The sequence below is a fragment of the Somniosus microcephalus genome, chromosome 12 (assembly GCF_052327205.1).
Source record: "Somniosus microcephalus isolate GS21.2 chromosome 12, FLI_Smic_1.0, whole genome shotgun sequence".
In the NCBI taxonomy this organism is placed as follows: Eukaryota; Metazoa; Chordata; class Chondrichthyes; order Squaliformes; family Somniosidae; genus Somniosus; species Somniosus microcephalus.
Genome location: NC_140998.1, coordinates 168,747,275 through 168,767,430, shown reverse-complemented (window position 1 = coordinate 168,767,430; position 20,156 = coordinate 168,747,275). Strand labels below are relative to the sequence as shown.

At 50.5% G+C, this 20,156-nt stretch overlaps 1 pseudogene across 1 annotated transcript in view; it reads left to right on the top strand.

The window, feature by feature from the left end:
- The first annotated feature begins 487 nt into the window (after positions 1-487).
- LOC147109703 (HEAT repeat-containing protein 4-like) overlaps positions 488-20,156 on the top strand; it is an 84,371-nt pseudogene continuing 64,702 nt past the window's right edge. The window contains exon 1 of the transcript XR_015080151.1: positions 488-556. The product of XR_015080151.1 is annotated as a HEAT repeat-containing protein 4-like (transcript). The remainder of the gene's footprint in view (positions 557-20,156) is intronic.

Below are 20,156 nucleotides of genomic sequence, written 5' to 3'. Positions count from 1 at the left end.
ATAACGGGGACACTGGGTGTGTTGGTAATTTACTGACAGTATTAGTGCTGTATAATGGGGACACTGGGTGTTGGTAATTTACTCAGTACTTTTGTTGTATAATGGGGACACTGGATGTGTTGGTAATTTACTCAGTACTTTTGTTGTATAATGGGGACACTGGGTGTGTTGGTAATTTACTCTCAGTATTTGTGCTGTATAATGGGGACACTGGGTGTGTTGGTAATTTACTGACAGTATTAGTGCTGTATAATGGGGACACTGGGTGTGTTGGTAATTTACTCAGTACTTTTGTTGTATAATGGGGACACTGGGTGTGTTGGTAATTTACTCAGTATTAGTGCTGTATAATCGGGACACTGGGTGTGTTGGTAATTTACTCAGTATTAGTGCTGTATAATCGGGACACTGGGTGTGTTGGAGTGCTCCGTTGCCTGGTAACGCTGCGGCTTTGTGTCCGGCGCTCGCTCCCTCCGCCGGCGACGCCATGTTGCAGGAAAGTTCCCGATCCGCTGCTATCACCGACTGTAGCGGCTGCCGGACCGAGCGGGACCAGGTAACCAGAAACAGAGAGCGAGAGACCCAGAAACAGAGAGCGAGAGACCCCCAGAAACACACACAGAAACAGAGAGAGAGAGAGACACACACAGAAACAGAGAGAGAATGATATAAATGGTGGGACTGGGGGAGATAGATTGGCAGTTAGGGTGCTAGAGTGAGTGAAGGAGAGACTTGGCGAGTGTGTGTGAGAGAGACAGTTAAAATCTTGCTTAGTCCTAAATATTTTACATTTTATTTTGTATCTACATCCGCATATTCTAAACCCCCAGAACCACGGGAAATAATCTCTATCTATCCGCTCACATCCCTTCGTAATTTTAAACACCTTCAAAGAACCCCTATTACACATTTTTTCTTGTAATTTTTCCACTCCTTCCCCCCCCCCCCCCCTTTCCTTTTGTTTCTCTCTCACACCTGGCAGCTATCTCTTGCCCTGCCGGTACACTTTGTAGTGTCCGAGTATAAATAATACACGGACTGCAGGAGAACAATAAAACAGGTATTTACTTGAACAGAGGGTAACTTAAGACTGACGTACAGAAGCCTGCTATGGCTTTATATACAGGGGTGGTCACTGCCGGTACTGCAGTATAGAATCAGTTCTCTTAAAGGTACATACACAACAATTCATCCCCTTTTAGATAAACAGTACATAACATTCATTTTGACAACTAAATAATAACTAATTACAATTACAATATTCTCTGTACTATATACATCAACTGAAATAATCATTTATAAGTTCAGTCTTTGAGGAGGCTTCCTGATCCTGACTGGATAGCGCCTTTCTCGAGTATCCTGTTCTTGCGGCGGAGTTGATTCTGGCTCACTGTCATTGGTTGGTTTGTCAGCTTCCAATACCACTGCTTCTGAGGTAGACGCAATCTGTACTTCGGGTTGATTACCAGGTGCACCTGCTCGTGGTATGGGTTTGGCTTGTTCCTGTGACTCTAGAATCTGGTCAGCATGGCGTCTCACGATGCTCTCTCCAACGTCCACTGTGTACATTAGTGGTCCCTGCTGTGTGCATATCGCTCCTGGCTGCCATTTTTCTGTTCGGTAGTCACGGGCCAAGACTGGTTGCCCTATCTTGAAGCTCCTGGTTGGCTTCTCATTGATGTGCTGGAATTGCTTATCCTCAACATCTCGTCTTATGTTTGGTTTGAGCAAATCCAGGCGACATCTTAGCCTTCGGTTGAAGAACATTATGGCTGGAGCTTGGTTGGTGACACCTTGTGTTGTGGTATGTCGTCATTATGCATTGCCTTTATTGCCTTTTTAAAGGTCTGAACAAACCTCTCAGCCAATCCATTTGTGGCTGGATGATATGGGCCAGATGTGTAATGCTTCACCCCATTATTCCTCAGAAACCTCCGGAAATCCTCTGACACAAACTGTGGCCCATTGTCGGAGCAAATCTGTTCTGGCAAGCCATTCCTGGCGAAGATGGTCCGTAGGACTGCAATAGTTTTCTCTGTGGTGGTGGAGGACATTTTGATGCCCTCTGGCCATTTCGAATGGGCGTCCACGGCGATTAGGAACATTGAGTCCATAAATGTGTGGTGTATGTGCCTTTAAGAGCCCCCTGTGCACTGTAATGCCAGTAATGGCCACTCGGGCTATATAAGCCTGTATATTGTCTTGTATCTGTTAGTTCACCTCCAGACTTTGTCCAGTAAACACCTGTAAACCAACTCCTGCATTCCGTGTCTTCATTAACACACGGATACAACAGTGGCGATGAATTGGAAACGGACTTACCTGCAATTCGGCAGCACCTCAAGGAGATCGATTCCTCAGACGAAGGAAGAAAAAAAACGAAAAAAAACTGTGGTTTCACCAGCTAGCCAGGCTGGTGGCAGGTACTGCAATAATACTTCCTGGGTGGCGGGCTGGGGCTCGATCGGCTGGCTCTACAGTGGGGCCAAGCAGTGAAGGCACAGGCAAACAAATACGAAGGGTGGAGCACTTGGGAGACGGCCAGCTCTGCAAAGCAGGTCGGCGTTCGGACCACGCAGAGGGCGGGGAAAGTCCCAGAGAGTCCGGCGGGAACAAGTCTCCGACTATTAAAAATGTTTGTATAAATAAAAACCGCGGAGAACAGCGTTGTCAGCAGCAACAGCGGTGGGAAAGCGCGGGAGGCGCCATTTTTTCAGCAAGGAAGAAAGGAAAGCGCGGGAGGCGCCATTTTTTTTCAGGATGCCTAAGACTGGCAACATTACTACTTTCGATAGTGATGTAGAGGATTGGGCCACATATGTGGAAAGAGTGGAAGTATATTGCACAGCGAATGAAATAAAGGATGATAAAAAGGCATCGGTACTTCTAAATCTAATGGGCGCAAGGACATACAGGCTGTTACGAAACTTAATCACTCCAGCCAAACCGATGGACAAGAATTTTAAGGAGATTGTTGATACCCTACACTGCCAATTCGGGGCAGGACTGGCAGATTCTCTACGAGACAAATTCGTCTGCGGTCTCCTAAGTGAAGGAACACAAAAAAGGCTACTTTCTGAGAAAGATTTGACACTGGACAAGGCTTTCAGTGTAGCTGTATCATACGAACCACCAGCAAGAGGAGCTGCAGAGATACAGCAAAAGCCACAGGACTTCGGCACCCATGAAATGTCACGGGGTTTCGAGAGATGTTATCACTGCGGCAGATCCACCCATGACCAGAGGGACTGCTGGTTCAAGGACAAAGCATGCAGGCAATGCGGAAAGATTGGACACATTACACGTGTATGCCGGTCTGGAAACAAAAAAATCCACTGACAGAAAAAAAATCAAAAAGGAAAAGTACAGAAAGGTACAAATGATGACGGACAGTAGCTCCGAAGACCAGAAGAGCGATAGCGACTCCGGAAACAAGAGACTAAGCTCTCTCAAATTACATAATGTAATTGCCAAAGAAGATTACCAGACCATTTGGGTTACCCTCACGATAGCGGGGTCCCCAGTTAAAATGGAGCTAGATACAGGATCAGCCCTGACCGTCATAAGTAGACGGGATTACGAGCGGCTATTTCCGCATATACCTTTGAAAGACACATCCATTATCTTGAAAACATATACGGGGCAGAAAGTATACCCCAAAGGGAAAATAAAGGTGCCTGTTGTATACAACGGCAAGGAAATACAGAAGTTGTATTTATACGTTCTGCAAGATGGTGGTCCACCGCTGTTGGGACGTGAATGGATCAGGAAGATACGTTTGGACTGGCACTCCATTCAGGCACTGACGGTGACCAGTAAGAAAAAAAATGATGATGACATCATACCGGAACGATTAAAAGACATCTTGGCCAACGCCAAAGAAGTGTTCCAACAGGAACTAGGAACCTTGAAAGGCGTCACCGCCTCAATAAAGGTGGAAGATGCGGCAATTCCCAAGTTTTTTAAGGCAAGGCCGGTGCCATACGCAATTCGTCCAGCAGTCGAGGCAGAGCTGGAGAATTTGGAAAAGACAGGTGTGATATCCAAGATAGATTGGAGCGAGTGGGCAACACCCATCGTCCCGGTCATGAAGAAAACGTTGAATAATGATAAATCTGAAGAACAGAGAAAAATTCGCATCTGTGGGGACTTCAAGGTGACTGTAAACCCAGTCCTTCACATGGTACAGTATCCTCTTCCGAGGATAGAAGATATTTTCGCCTCACTAGCCGGAGGGAAACGTTTCACAAAAATTGACTTGGCACAGACATATCTAGAGATGGAGGTTGAGGAGGCCTCTACAAAGTATCTCACAATAAACACACACGGGCCTGTACCAGTACAATCGACTGGTTTTTGGAATAGCATCAGCTCCAGCTATCTGACAGAGCTATGGAACAAGTCCTGCAAGGGATTCCGGGGACTCAATGCTACCTAGACGACATCTTTGTAACAGGAGCAAACGACAACGAACACCTTGCCAATTTGGAGAAGGTGCTCACTAGGCTGAGAGAACGGGGCCTACGAGCAAACCGCCCCAAGTGCGAATTTTTCCAGAAACAAATATATTGTGGCCACATAATTAATGAAGAAGGGTTGCATAAGTCCCCTGAGAAAATTGAAGCGGTCATAAAAGCACCAGCACCTGAAAATGTCTCTCAATTAAGGTCGTTCCTGGGATTGATAAATTACTACCATAAATTTTTACCGAACTTGTCAACTGTTCTGCACCCTCTTAACGAACTGCTACAAACGGGAGTAATTTGGAAATGGAGCGAGGACTGTAAACGTGCCTTCCATAAATGAAAAGGCTTGATCACGTCCAAGGAAGTTTTGGCTCATTACAACCCATCACTGCCAATCAGACTGGCGTGCGATGCATCCCCTTATGGCGTAGGAGCGGTATTATCGCATAGATTCCCTGATGGCTCGGAGCGGCCGATAGCTTTTGCGTCACGCTCATTGAACTCAGCGGAGCGTAACTATGCCCAGATCGACAGGGAAGCACGCAGCCTGGTATGGGGAGTGAAGAAATTCAACCATTACCTACACGGACAAAAATTTACCTTGTTGACTGACCATCAACCCTTCGTCTCTATATTCAACCCTAAAAAGGGTGTTCCCATTATGACAGCACAAAGGCTGCAGAGGTGGTCCCTTTTCCTAGGGGCACACCAATATGACATAGAATACAAAGGATCAAAACAGCATGGGAATGCTGACGGTTTATCACGCCTACCGTTGCCAACGGTAGAAGAGGCACCTACAGTAGACCCAGTGGATATGTTCCACTCAACCATAGTGGAATGTCTACCAGTAACAAATTCTGCCATTGAAAAGGAAACAAGAAATGACCCGACACTCTCACGAGTCTACGATTTAACGGTGAAGGGATGGCCAGCACATGGTGAACCACTGTTGCCAGCATTCTCGCAAAGAAGAGAGCAGCTGTCAGTGTGCCGAGGAACCTTGATGTGTGGATCCAGAGTGGTGATTCCACCCAAACTCCAGGATAAAGTGCTAAAGGAGCTTCACGGGGGGCATCTGGGTGGAGTGAAAATGAAGAACCTAGCCAGGGCGTTTGTGTGGTGGCCAGGTATCGATGGAGACATCGAAGAAATGACCAAGAGCTGCCGAGGATGCCAGAAGGTCCAAAACGCCCCACCACAAGCCCCTCTACATCCATGGGAGTGGCCCTCATCTCCATGGCAAAGGCTAGACATCGACTTTGCTGGTCCATTTATGGACTCAATGTTCTTAATCGCGGTTGATGCACACTCCAAGTGGCCGGAGGTAATAAAGATGTCCTCCACCACCACAGACAAAACCATCACAGTATTAAGGACCATATTTGCCAGGAATGGGCTGCCTGAACAGATCTGTTCTGATAATGGACCGCAATTTGTGTCCGAAGAATTCAGGAAGTTCTTAAAAAAACAATGGGGTTAAGCACTACACGTCCGCCCCATACCATCCCGCCACCAATGGATTGGCTGAAAGGTTTGTCCAGACCTTCAAGAAGGCCATAAAGGCCATGGGTAATGAAGACATAAAACTTCGGCATAAAGTAGATAACTTCTTGTTTGCATACAGGAATGCAACACATGTGGTTACAAACCAAACTCCCGCCATGATGTTCTTCAATAGAAGCCTAAGATGCCGGCTGGATTTGATCAAGCCAAACATCAGAAGGGATGTGGAGAACCGGCAATTTCAAGGCATGAATGAAAGGCCAACTAGAACCTTCCAGATAGGTCAACAAGTTTTGGCCCGGGACTACCGTACCGAGAAATGGCAGCCTGGAACTATTTGCACACGACTAGGACCGCTGATGTATACCGTGGACATTGGAGAAAGCATAATAAGGCGCCATGCTGACCAGATCATAGAGTCATCCGAAAAGGGACAACCTACACCACAACTCTATACGCCTAATGATGAAGTAGGGATACACATAGTATCTACCTCCGATATGCTGATACTGGAACCGGATGAACCCGACACTGGCATTCAAGCCGAATCAGCCTTGCCAAAAGAACCTACTACACCACCAGAAACTACTGCACCACCGAGGCGTTATCCGGACCGAGTCAGGAAGCCTCCAGAGAGACTGACTTATAATTGATTAACTGCAGCAAATGTGTAGATTATTGTTCTTGTAACATGTTAATTAATGATTACTTAAAATATTATGTACTGGTTGTCTAAAAGGGGAGGAATTGTGGTGTATGTGCCTTTAAGAGCCCCCTGTGTACTGTAATGCCGGTAATGGCCACTCGGACTATATAAGCCTGTATATTGTCTTGTATCTGTTAGTTCACCTCCAGACTTTGTCCAGTAAACACCTGTAAACCAACTCCTGCATTCCGTGTCTTCATTAACACACGGATACAACAAAATGGACCAGCAAAATCAATGTGTACCCGTTGCCATGGAGATGAGGGCCACTCCCATGGATGTAGCGGGGCCTGTGGTGGAGCGTTTTGGACCTTCTGGCATCCTGTGCATCTCTTGGTCATATCCTCAATTTCTTTATCGATTCCCGGCCACCACACAAACGCCCTGGCTAGGCTCTTCATTTTTACCCCTCCCAGATGAAGCTCATTGAGCACTCTCTCTCTCAACTTGGGTGGAATTACCACTCGGGATCCACACATCAAGGTCCCCCGGCACACTGACAGCTGTTCTCTCCTTGGCGAGAATGCTGGCAACAGTGAGTCGCCATGTGCTGGCCATCCCTTCACTGTCAAATCATAGACCCGAGAGAGTGTCGGGCCATTTCGGGTTTCCTTCTCTATACTTGAGTTTGTAACAGGTAGACATTCGACTATGGTCGCATGGAATATCTCAACAGGGTCCACTGCAGGTGCTTCCTCTACCGTAGGCAACGGTAGGCGCGACAGCCCATCTGCGTTTCCATGCTGTTTCGTACCCTTATACTCTATGTCGTACTGATGTGCCCCTAGAAAAAGTGACCATCTTTGCAGCCGTTGTGCCATCATCACCGGAACGCCCTTCTTTGCGTTAAAAATGGAGACCAGGGGCTGATGATCAGTCAGTAGGGTGAATTTCTGCCCGTGCAGATAGTGATTGAACTTCTTCACCCCCCACACCAAGCTGAGGGCCTCCCTGTCAATCTGGGCGTAGTTACGCTCGGCTGAGGTTAACGAGCGTGACGCAAAGGCTATTGGCCTCTCTGAACCGTCAAGGAATTTGTGTGACCGCACCGCTCCGATGCCATAGGGAGACGCATCACATGCTAACCGAATCGGTAGTGTTGGATTGTAGTGGGCCAATACTTCTTTTGAAGTGATTAGGCATTTACATTTCTGAAAGGCACGCTTACACTCATCACTCCATTTCCATGTTACTCCAGTTTGCAGCAGGGTGTTCAGTGGGTGCAGAATTGTAGATAAATTCGGCAAGAACTTATGGTAGTAGTTCACCAACCCGAGGAACGACCTCAGTTGCGACACATTTTCCGGTGCTGGAGTCTTGACTGCAGCCTCAATCTTGTCCGGCGACTTATGCAACCCTTCCTCATCAATCATGTGGCCACAGTACGAGATTTGTCTCCTGAAGAACTCGCATTTGGGGCGGTTGGCTCGTAGCCCATATTCCTGTAATCTCATGAGCACCTGCTCCAGGTTGGCAAGGTGTTCACTGTCATTTTCGCCCATAACCAGGATGTCGTCCTAATAACACTGGGTCCCCGGGATCCCTTGCAGGACTTGTTCCATCGCCCTCTGCCAAATAGCCGGGGCTGATGCTACCCCGAATACCAGTCGATTGTACTGGTAAAGGCCTTTGTGAGTGTTTATCGTGAGGTATTTCCTAGATGCTTCTTCCACCTCCATTTGTAGATACGCTTGGGCCAGATCAATCTTTGTAAAGCGTTTCCCTCCAGATAGTGAGGCGAAAATATCTTCTATCCGTGGAAGTGGATATTGTACTGTGTGCAGGACTGGGTTCACAGTTACCTTGAAGCCCCCACAGATGCAAACCTTCTTCGGTTCCCCAGGCGTGCTGCTCAATGATTTCTTCATTACAGGGACGATGGGTGTGGCCCACTCGCTCCAGTCTACCTTGGACAGCACACCTGAACGCTCCAGACTCTCCAGCTCTGCTTCAACGGCTGGGCGGATCGCGTCTGGCCTTAAAAATTTTTGGGTTTCCGTTATCTTCGACTTTTATCGTTGCCGTTACTCCTTTTAGAGTCCCAAGTCCTTGTTGGAACACCTCTTTCGCGTCAGTTAGAATCTTTGACAGTCGTCCAGGTGTGATGTCATCATCCTTTTTATCAGTCACAGTTAGCGCCTGAATGGAATGCCAATCCAATTGTATTTTTCGGATCCATTCACGTCCCAATAATGGTGGTCCTCCATCTGGTAGTGTGTATATATAGATACAGTTTCTGTGTTTCCTTGCCGTTGTATTCAACTGGCACCCTTATTTTTCCTCTGGGGTAGACTTTTTGCCCCGTGTATGTCTTCAATACAATGGACGTGTCCTTCAAGGGTATGTGTGAGAATAGCCGCTCATAGTCTCTTCGATTCATGACCGTTAGGGCTGATCCTGTGTCCAATTCCATCTTTACTGGGGACCCTGCTATCATGAGGGTGACCCAAATGGTTCGGTGATCCTCCTTTGCGATCACGTTGTGTAACTTTAGACAACTTAGTCTCCTGCTCCCGGAGTCCTTATCACTCTCCTGATCTTCCGAACTACTGTCTGTCAATTTCTTTACTTTCTTGTACTTTTCCTTCGTAGTTTTTGTAGTGTTGGTTTTCTTTCCCGACCTGCAGACTCTTGCTATGTGTCCCATTTTCCCACATTGCCTGCATACTTTGTCCTTAACCCAGCAGTCCTTCTGATCATGGGTTGTTCTGCCGCAGCGATAGCACTTTTCTGCTCCATACGCCATTTCGTTAGCGCTGTATTCCTGTGGTTTCTGTTGTATTTCCACAGCTCCCTGTGCTGCTGCTTCGTAGGATACTGCCATGCTGAAAGCCTGTTCTAGCGTCAGGTCCTTTTCCGAAAGTAGTTGTTTCTGGGTTCCTTCACTCTGGAGCCCGCAGACAAACTTATCCCGTAAGGTGTCTGCCAGTCCTGCTCCGAACTGGCAGTGCTTCGATAACTTGCGTAGTTACGTAAGATAGTCAGCATTGCTCTCATCTTTGTGCTGGTTTCTTTTATGGAACTTGAATCTTTCTGCTATCAGCAGCGGTGTAGGGTTTAGGTGTTCCTGTAAGATATTAACAATCTCTTCAAAACTTTTCTCCATTGGTTTAGCTGGGGTAATTAAATTCCGCAATAGGCCGTACGTTCTCGCGCCCATCAAATTTAATAATACCGACGCCTTCTTTCCATCGGCCACCTTATTTGCCTCGCAGTACACTTCAATTCTTTCCACATACGCGGTCCAGTCTTCTACCTCGTTGTCGAAAGCAGTGATACTGCCACTCTTCGGCATCTTGAGTGATTTAAAATGGCGCCTCCTGCGCTTTTTCTTCTTCCCCAATGGAATAAAATGGCGCCTCCCGCGCTTTTCCTTCTTCCCCAATGGAATAAAATGGCGCCTCCCCCGCTTTTCCTTCTTCCCCTTGCTGCCACGCTGCTCCTAGCGTTCTACAGGGTAATGGTGGCGACCCGCGGCTTCGGCGCGTATCACTTTTCCTTCCCCTCGTTCTATTCTCTCCAAGCTGCCCGGTTCTTGAGCACCGACCGCGCCCTGTGCGCTCCACCCTCTCTCTCTCTCTCTCTTCCTCCCGACGACGCTGCACGGCCCCTTTGCAGAGCCGCCCGATCGAGCCTGAGCCCGCCGCAGTCCGGAAGGGTCAGCGCACTACCTGCTACCAGCACGACTTGCTGGAACACCTCGACTGGGGAGCCAGGCCCAGCTCTCCACAGCCTCCCCTGCAACTCTCCGATGGATCCCTGGGTGGTTGCCCGCGGTCGACGCCTGCCGTTCTGACTTCGACCTCCAAGAAGCTTCTCCTCAGGGAAAAGATCCCCGTGAGGTGATGCAGTACTGCAGGTGAGTTCGAACCTGCCCGTCGCCAGTGTAGTGTCTGAGTATAAATAATACACGGACTGCAGGAGAACAATAAAACAGGTATTTACTTGAACAGAGGGTAACTTAAGACTGACGTACAGAAGCCTGCTATGGCTTTATATACAGGGGTGGTCACTGCCGGTACTGCAGTATAGAATCAGTTCTTCTCTTAAAGGTACATACACAACACACTTTACACCTAATCTCAGCCTATTACCATAGCAAAATACTGCAGATGTTGGAAATCCGAAATAACAACAGAAAATGCTGGAAAAACTCAGCAGGTCAGGCAACATCCGTGGAGAGAAATTTGAGTTGGCGTTTCGGGTCGAACCCTTCTTCAAAACTGGGAAGAAAAGAAATTAGATCGAAGGCAGGGCTACGATCGGACAAAAGAAGTGAAAGAAACAAAAGAGCTGGACGAGATGGTAATAGGCTGAGATTAGGTGTAAAGTGTACTGGCAGGGCAAGAGATAGCTGCCAGGTGTGAGAGAGAAACAAAAGGAAAGGGGGGGGGGGGGAAAGGAGTGGAAAAATTACAAGAAAAATGTGTAATAGGGGCCGAGGTTATGATCTGAAATTGTTGAACTCGATATCGAGTCCGGAAGGCTGCAGAGTGCCTAATCGGAAGATGAGGTGCTGTTCCTCGAGTTTACGTTGAGCTTCCGTAGAACAATACAAGAGGCCAAGGACAGTGAGGTCCGAGTGGGAATGGAGCAGTGAATTAAAATGACAGGCGACCGGAAGCTCGGGGTCACCCTTACGGACTGAACGGAGGTGTTCCGCAAAGCGGTCACCCAATCTGCGTTTGGTCTCCCCAATGTAGAGGAGACCGCATCGTGAGCAGCGAATACAGTATACTAGATTGCGAGAAGTACAAGTAAATCGCTGTTTCACCTGGAAGGGGTGTTTGGGGCCCTGGACAGTGGGAAGGGGGGAGGTATAGAGGCAGGTGTTACATCTCCTCCGCTTGCACGGGAAGGTGCCAGGCGAAGGGGAAAGGCTGTTAGGGGTGATAGAGGAGTGGACTAGGGTGTCTCGGAGGGAGCAATCCCTATGGAATGCTGAAAGGGGAGGGGAGGGGAAGATACGTTTGGTGGTGGGATCACTTGAGGTAGCGGAAATGCCGGAGGATGATCCGTTGAATGTGGAGGCTGGTGGGGTGAAAGGTGAGGACAAGGGGAACCTTATCGTGGTTCCGGGAGGGAGGGGCAGGGGTGAGGGCAGAAGTGTGGGAGATGGAACTGACACGGTCGAGGGCAGTGTCAACCACGGTAGAGGGGAATCCTCGGTTGCGGAAAAAGGAAGACATGTCTGAAGCACTGGTGTGGAAGGTGGCATCCTCGGAGCAGATACGGCGGAGACGGAGAAACTGGGAGAATGGAATAGAGTCCTTTCAGGAAGCGGGGTGGGAGGAAGTGTAGTCCAGGTAGCTGTGGGAGTCAGTGGGCTTGTAGTGAATATTGGTCGATAACCTATCCCCAGAGATGGAGACGGAGAAGTCGAGGAAGGGAAGGGAAGAGTCAGAGATGGACCATGTGAAGGGGAGGGAAGGGTGGAAGTTGGAGGCAAAGTGAATGAAATTGTCAAGTTCGGGGCGAGAGCAGGAAACGGCACCGATACAGTCATCAATGTATCGGAAAAAGAGGTGAGGGAGGGGACCCGAGTAGGACTGGAACAAAGATTGTTCCACATAGCCCACAAAAAGGCAGGCATAGCTAGGACCCATGCGGGTACCCATGGCAACACCTTTGATTTGGAGGAAATGAATGGAGTTAAAGGAGAAGTTGTTCAATGTGAGAACGAGTTCAGCCAGGCGGAGGAGGGTGGTGGTGGATGGGGACTGGTCGGGCCTCTGTTCAAGGAAGAAGCGGAGCGCCCTCAGGCCATCCGGGTGGGGGATGGAGGTGTAGAGTGATTGTACGTCCATGGTGGAAAGGAAGCGGTTGGGGCCAGGAAACTGGAAACTGTTAAAGTGGCGGAGGGCGTCCGAAGAGTCGCGAATGTAGGTGGGAAGAGACTGGACAAGGGGAGAAAAGATAGTCAAGATAGGAAGAGATAAGTTCCGTGGGGCAAGAACAGGCTGAAACGATGGGTCTACCAGGGCAGTCCTGTTTGTGGATCTTGGGAAGGAGGTAGAAGCGGGCTGTGCGGGGTTGGGGAACTATGAGGTTGGTGGCAGCGGTGGGAAGATCTCCAGAGGAGATAAGATCAGTGACAGTCTTGGAAACGGTGGTTTGATGTTCGGTAGTGGGGTCATGGTCCAGGTGGAGGTAGGAGGAGGTGTCGGAGAGTTGGCGTTCAGCTTCCGCTAGGTAGAGGTCAGTACGCCAAACAACAACAGCACCACCCTTGTCAGCAGGTTTAATGACAATGTCAGGGTTGGATCTAAGAGAATGGAGTGCTGCAAGTTCAGAGGGAGGTAGGTTGGAGTGAGTGAGGGGAGCAGAGAAATGGAGACGGCCGATGTCACGGCGGCAGTTAGCGATGAAAAGATCTAGAGAAGGTAAGAGGCCAGGGGGAGGGGTCCAGGTAGAACGGGAATTCTGCAAGCGGGAGAAAGGGTCAGTTGTGCGGGGGGAAGACTCCTGGCCAGAGAAGTGGGCACGGAGGCGTAGGCGGCGGAAAAAGAGCTCAACATCGTGCCGAGATCGAAATTCATTGAGGTGGGGGCGTAAGGGGATGAAGCTCAGGCCTTTGCTGAGGACTGATCGTTCAGGGTCAGAGAGTGGAAGGTCAGAGGGGATAGTGAAAACGCGGCAGGGGGCGAGATTGGGAGAAGGGGGGTCAGAGGAAAGTGAAGGGGAAGAAGGTTCCGGAGGGACGTTGGTGTCCAAAAGTTGATGAAGCTTGCGATCCTCGACATCGGCAAGGAAGAAAAAAAGTTTTTTGTTGAAGCGTCGGATGAGTCGAAGGATGAAATGGAACTGTGGACCCGGACAGCTTTGAGATAGAGTGCGCCGGTGTTGCTGAAGAGAGAAGTCGAGAGTGTTGATGTGGCGCCGCATGGCGTTGAGCGTGGATCTCAGGATGCGGCGCGAGCAGTAGTTCGAGGAACGATGAATATCTTGGCGATATTTGTAATCCTGGGTAGATCCGAAAAACGAAGGGTGGAAGTTTAGTTGGAATCCTAGAAGAGGTGTGACAGTGAACCAAACACTAGTGCTGAGGAAAATGATGTGGCTGTGAAACCGAGTCTTGGCAGATACCTGATCAAACACGAGAAGGGAAACTGAAAGTAATGAAGATGCACAAGGTTGAAGAGCCAAACGGAGATCCTGTCGAAGAGAAGAGCAGAACTTCTTCAAGGTAGGCATTCCTAGAAGAGGTGTGGCAGCGAACCAAACACTAGTCTTCGATTCCGACTTATTCCACGTGGATTCCAACTAAACTTCCACCCTTCGTTTTTCGGATCCACCCAGGATTACAAATATCTCCAAGATATTCATCGTTCCTCGAACTACTGCTCTCGCCGCATCCTGAGATCCACGCTCAACGCCATGCAGCGCCACATGAACACTCTCGACTTCTCTCTTCAGCAACACCGGCGCACTCTATCTCAAAGCTGTCCGGGTCCACAGTTCCATTTCATCCTTCGACTCATCTGACGCTTCAACAAAAAACTTTTTTTCTTCCTTTCCGATGTCGAGGATCGCAAGCTTCATCAACTCTTGGACACCAACGCCCCTCCGGAACCTTCTTCCCCTTCACTTTCCTCTGACCCCCCTTCTCCCAATCTCACCCCCTGCCGCGTTTTCACTATCCCCTCTGACCTTCCCCTCTCTGACCCCGAACGATGTCCTCAGGAAAGGCCTGAGCTTCATCCCCTTATGCCCCCACCTCAATGAATTTCGAGCTCGGCACGATGTTGAGCTCTTTTTCCGCCGCCTTCGTCTCCGTGCCCACTTCTCTGGTCAGGAGTCTTCCCCCCGCACAACTGACCCTTTCTCCCGCTTGCAGAATTCCCGTTCTACCTGGCCCCCTCCCCCTGGCCTCTTACCCTCTCTAGATCTTTTTATCGCTAACTGCCGCCGTGACATCGGCTGTCTCCATTTCTCTGCTCCCCTCCCTCACTCCAATCTACCTCCCTCTGAACTTGCAGCACTCCATTCTCTTAGATCCAACCCTGACATTGTCATTAAACCCGCTGACAAGGGTGGTGCTGTTGTTGTTTGGCGTACTGACCTCTACCTAGCGGAAGCTGAATGCCAACTCTCCGACACCTCCTCCTACCGCCACCTGGACCATGACCCCACTACCGAACATCAACCCACCGTTTCCAAGACTGTCACTGACCTCATCTCCTCTGGAGATCTTCCCCCCGCTGCCACCAACCTCATAGTTCCCCAACCCCGCACAGCCCGCTTCTACCTCCTTCCCAAGATCCACAAACAGGACTGCCCTGGTAGACCCATCGTTTCAGCCTGTTCTTGCCCCACGGAACTTATCTCTTCCTATCTTGACTCTAGCTTTTCTCCCCTTGTCCAGTCTCTTCCCACCTACATTCGCGACTCTTCGGACGCCCTCCGCCACTTTAACAGTTTCCAGTTTCCTGGCCCCAACCGCTTCCTTTTCACCATGGACGTACAATCACTCTACACCTCCATCCCCCACCCGGATGGCCTGAGGGCGCTCCGCTTCTTCCTTGAACAGAGGCCCGTCCAGTCCCCATCCACCACCACCCTCCTCCGCCTGGCTGAACTTGTTCTCACATTGAACAACTTCTCCTTTAACTCCACTTATTTCCTCCAAATCAAAGGTGTTGCCATGGGTACCCGCATGGGTCCTAGCTATGCCTGCCTTTTTGTGGGCTATGTGGAACAATCTTTGTTCCAGTCCTACTCGGGTCCCCTCCCTCACCTCTTTTTCCGATACATTGATGACTGTATCGGTGCCGTTTCCTGCTCTCGCCCCGAACTTGACAATTTCATTCACTTTGCCTCCAATTTCCACCCTTCCCTCACCTTCACATGGTCCATCTCTGACTCTTCCCTTCCCTTCCTCGACTTCTCCGTCTCCATCTCTGGGGATAGGTTATCGACCAATATTCACTACAAGCCCACTGACTCCCACAGCTACCTGGACTACACTTCCTCCCACCCCGCTTCCTGTAAGGACTCTATTCCATTCTCCCAGTTTCTCCGTTTCCGCCGTATCTGCTCCGGGGATGCCACCTTCCACACCAGTGCTTCAGACATGTCTTTTTCCGCAACCGAGGATTCCCCTCTACCGTGGTTGACACTGCCCTCGACCGTGTCAGTTCCATCTCCCGCACTTCTGCCCTCACCCCTGCCCCTCCCTCCCGGAACCACGATAGGGTTCCCCTTGTCCTCACCTTTCACCCCACCAGCCTCCACATTCAACGGATCATCCTCCGGCATTTCCGCTACCTCAAGTGATCCCACCACCAAACGTATCTTCCCCTCCCCTCCCCTTTCAGCATTCCGTAGGGACCGCTCCCTCCGAGACACCCTAGTCCACTCCTCTATCACCCCTAACAGCCCTTCCCCTTCGCCTGGCACCTTCCCGTGCAAGCGGAGGAGATGTAACACCTGCCCCTATACCTCCCCCCTTCCCACTGTCCAGGGCCCCAAACACCCCTTCCAGGTGAAACAGCGATTTACTTGTACTTCTCGCAATCTAGTATACTGTATTCGCTGCTCACGATGCGGTCTCCTCGACATTGGGGAGACCAAACGCAGATTGGGTGACCGCTTTGCGGAACACCTCCGTTCAGTCCGTAAGGGTGACCCCGAGCTTCCGGTCGCCTGTCATTTTAATTCACCGCTCCATTCCCACTCGGACCTCACCGTCCTTGGCCTCTTGTATTGTTCTACGGAAGCTCAACGTAAACTCGAGGAACAGCACCTCATCTTCCGATTAGGCACTCTGCAGCCCTTCCGGACTCGATATCGAGTTCAACAATTTCAGATCATAACCTCAGCACCTATTACACATTTTTTCTTGTAATTTTTCCACTCCTTTCCCCCCCCCCCCCCCCCCCCTTTCCCTTTGTTTCTCTCTCACACCTGGCAGCTATCTCTTGCCCTGCCAGTACACTTTACACCTAATCTCAGCCTATTACCATCTCGTCTAGCTCTTTTGTTTCTTTCACTTCTTTTGTCCGATCGCAGCCCTGCCTTCGATCTAATTTCTTTTCTTTCCAGTTTTGAAGAAGGGTTCGACCCGAAACGTCAACTCAAATTTCTCTCCACGGATGTTGCCTGACCTGCTGAGTTTTTCCAGCATTTTCTGTTGTTATTTCAAAGAACCACTCCTCTACTCCCCTCTGTTCTAACAACACAGCCCCAGTTTTTCAGATCTTTTTTCATTTTTGTATTTCCTCATACCAGAATGTGTGAATCTATGCTGCACCCTCTCTGTTACCTCAGCCTCCTTCCTATGGTGTGGAGCTCAAAAGTGTACACAGGACTCCCACGAAAGTGTTATCTAGATCCTCTGTTACATCTCAACTTTTATATTCTATACCTCTTGCCATTAAACCTCTGTTCATTTGTTTTTTGTGGCCTCATCTATTTGAGGTGCTGCTTTTAATGTCCTGTGACCCTGAACCGTCAAATCCCACTGTTCTTCCACATCATCCAACCCTCCCCCGAAGTGTAATTATTGCTTTTATTTTTACTAAAATCTACCACCTCACACTGACATTGAATTCCATCTGTCACTTTATTCCACCAACTTATCAATATCACCTTGCTCCTTTAGTCATCAGAATTATTTACGATGCCTCTTATTTTTGTATTGTCTTCAAATTTGGATACTACTCCCTCTAACCCTCTATCCAAATCATTGATGTACACAATGAACAGAAGTGGCCCCAGAACTGAACCCCGTGGAATCCCACTGCCCACTGCCAACCATTCTGAGAAACTGCCCTTAATTCTGTTTCCCGCTTAAAACCAGATTTTAATCCAATTTACTAGCCTTCCACCCCACCACCCCAATCCTTACCCCTTAATCATCTCCAGGAGTGTCCTGTGTGGGATCTTGTCAAAGACTTTCTGAAAGTCCATGTCCATTCACCATGTCTGCCACCTTCTCAAAGGACTCCCATCTGGTTTGTCAAGCACAATCCCCTTTCTGAAATCTCTGGTTGCTTCTAATTATTTTCATAGAATCATCGAATGTTACAGCACTGAGAGAGACCATTCAGTCCATCATGCCTGTGCCAGCTCTTTGAAAGAGATATCAAATTAGTCCCACTCCACAGCTCTTTCCCCATAAAAGAAAAAGAAAGATTTGTATTTATAGAGCGCCTTTCACGACCACCGGACGTCCCAAAGCGCTTTACAGCCACTACTTTTTGAAGTGTAGTCACTATTGTACTGTAGGAAACGCAGCAGCCAATTTGCGCACAGCAAACGGCAACGTGATAATGACCAGCTAATCTGGCCTCGATTTAATGTCTCATCTGAAACATAGGCCTAGAAATTCAGTATAGCCACTTTTGGGGCGGTAAAGTCAGGCGGGCGCTAAATTTAGCGCCCGCCGGAAAGTGGAGGCCACTTCGCCGATATTCAGTAGCTTTGGCCAAGGAGTTTGGGCGAGCGCTGAAACTGGCGTTGCACTCCTATCTTTAGGCGCTAAGCCGGCGGTGCAGACTGATAACGCCGAGGCCGGGCGCAGCGCAGGTGCGGTCATGTTTTGATTGACAGCAGACACCCTGACGCCGGCCAGCTCTTAAAGGGGGAAGGGTCGACTTTGTCTGCTGCCACGCCCTGGCTAGTGGAGCCCTGCAGCTAGGCATGAACACTGCTGGTGGACCCAAATAGCGCCTGAAGCCATGCAGAAGGCCCGTGAACGAGCGCAGCGCTTCTCAGAGCATGCTTTGAGGGTGCTGCTTAGGGGTTTGGAAAAGAAAAGAGAGATCTTGTGCCCGGACAGTGGCAAGAAGGCTCCCAGGAGGCAGTACAGGAGAGCCTGGAGGGAAATCGCCCAGAGGGTCTCGGCCAACAGCGATGTCCCCAGGACTGGTGACCAATGCCGCAAGAAGTACAACGACCTCACTCGGTTGGTCAGGGTGAGTACCCTTTCCAGTGTCCTCCTCATCCTTGCATGTGCACCTCACATTATGGGCAAAGGGACCTCAAAGGCCTAATGGCCAGCCCTCCTCCCGCAGCTATGGCACTGGCATGATCATCAATAGCACTTTCTGCACTTTACACACTGGCCAAGCTATTCGACCATGGGAGGCAGTGCACACAACAACAGGGCACCACACTGGCCAAGCTATTCGACCATGGGAGGCAGTGCACGCAACAACAGGGCACCACACTGGCCAAGCTATTTGACCATGGGAGGCAGTGCACACAACAACAGGGCACCACACTGTACTTAGAGGCCGTCCTTTCTCTTGCAGGCCAAGCTGGCGCAGAATCTGAAGAGCCGGACTGTCACTGGGGGAGGCCGTGTCCAGTTCCAGGAGCTCAGTGACCTGGAGGAGCGCGTGGCTCGACTCATGCATGCCCGGGTGGTTGGCCCCGTAGCTATTGGAGATGCCGACCCTGTGCTGGGCCCCAATGGTAAGGACATGACCGTTTGCACCTCTCTCGTTCCCCTTGCGCTTCAGATCTACATCCTTTGCCACTGTCCCACCAATGCGCATAATGCCACCACTCATGCCTCCCTCGCTGACGCCCTGTCCTCACTCTAAAGCTACTCTTGTGCCTTCCTGCTTTCAGCTGGTGAGGAGGAGGTCCCTGAAGCTGAGAGTGCCAGTCCCTCGGAAGAGGAGGACGACGAGGACCAAGAGGAAGGCGGCACATCGGGGGAACCCTCATCCGCGCCAGGGGATGGCAATGGAGGGGAGACGTCTTGCCTGGAGGAGAGCCAGGGGGAAGTGTTGCAGGGGGGTGCAGCTCCTGGGCCCAGTGGCGTCCAGGCACGCGGGAAGGGTCGGGCAGCACGGCGGCCTTCTCCCCAGAGGGGGGAAGTGTTGCAGGGGAGGGCAGTTGCTGGGCCCAGTGGCGTCCAGGCACGCGGGAAGGGTCGGGCAGCACGGCGGCCTTCTCCCCAGAGGGGGGGGAAGTGTTGCAGGGGCGGGCAGTTGCTGGGCCCAGTGGCGTCCAGGCACGCGGGAAGGGTCGGGCAGCTCGGCGGCCTTCTCCCCAGAGGGAGAGTCCGGCCTCCAGTCCGGAGACGGTCCTCGCCCAAGAGGTGCGCCTCCTTGATGAAATGTCCGCGGACTCGGAGCGGCGCCACACCGAGTTCATGGGGGTTGTGGGACGGTTGCCTCAGGCCATTGAGTCCCTGGCTCATAGTGTGGCCGATTTCGGGGACTCACAGGCCAGGGGTGTCGACCAACTCGCGGCAGCACAGGACGCGAGTCGAGAGTTCCTGAGTGGTGCCGTGCAGACACTGGCTGGTCTGATGCGGGCACAGACCAGGGCAGTTCGGGCACTCACTTCTGCCACACTCGCTGTTTCACAGAGGCATCGCCAGGGCACCCACCGCCCTGCTGCAGCACAGCGGTCTGGCCTTCACCAGATTGCTGCGCTTGCTGCAGTGCCAGCCCGGCCGAGTGCCAGTGTCTCTGGCGACCAGCGAGCGCCTGGCATCAGCCAGCTTGCCCCCATTGCTG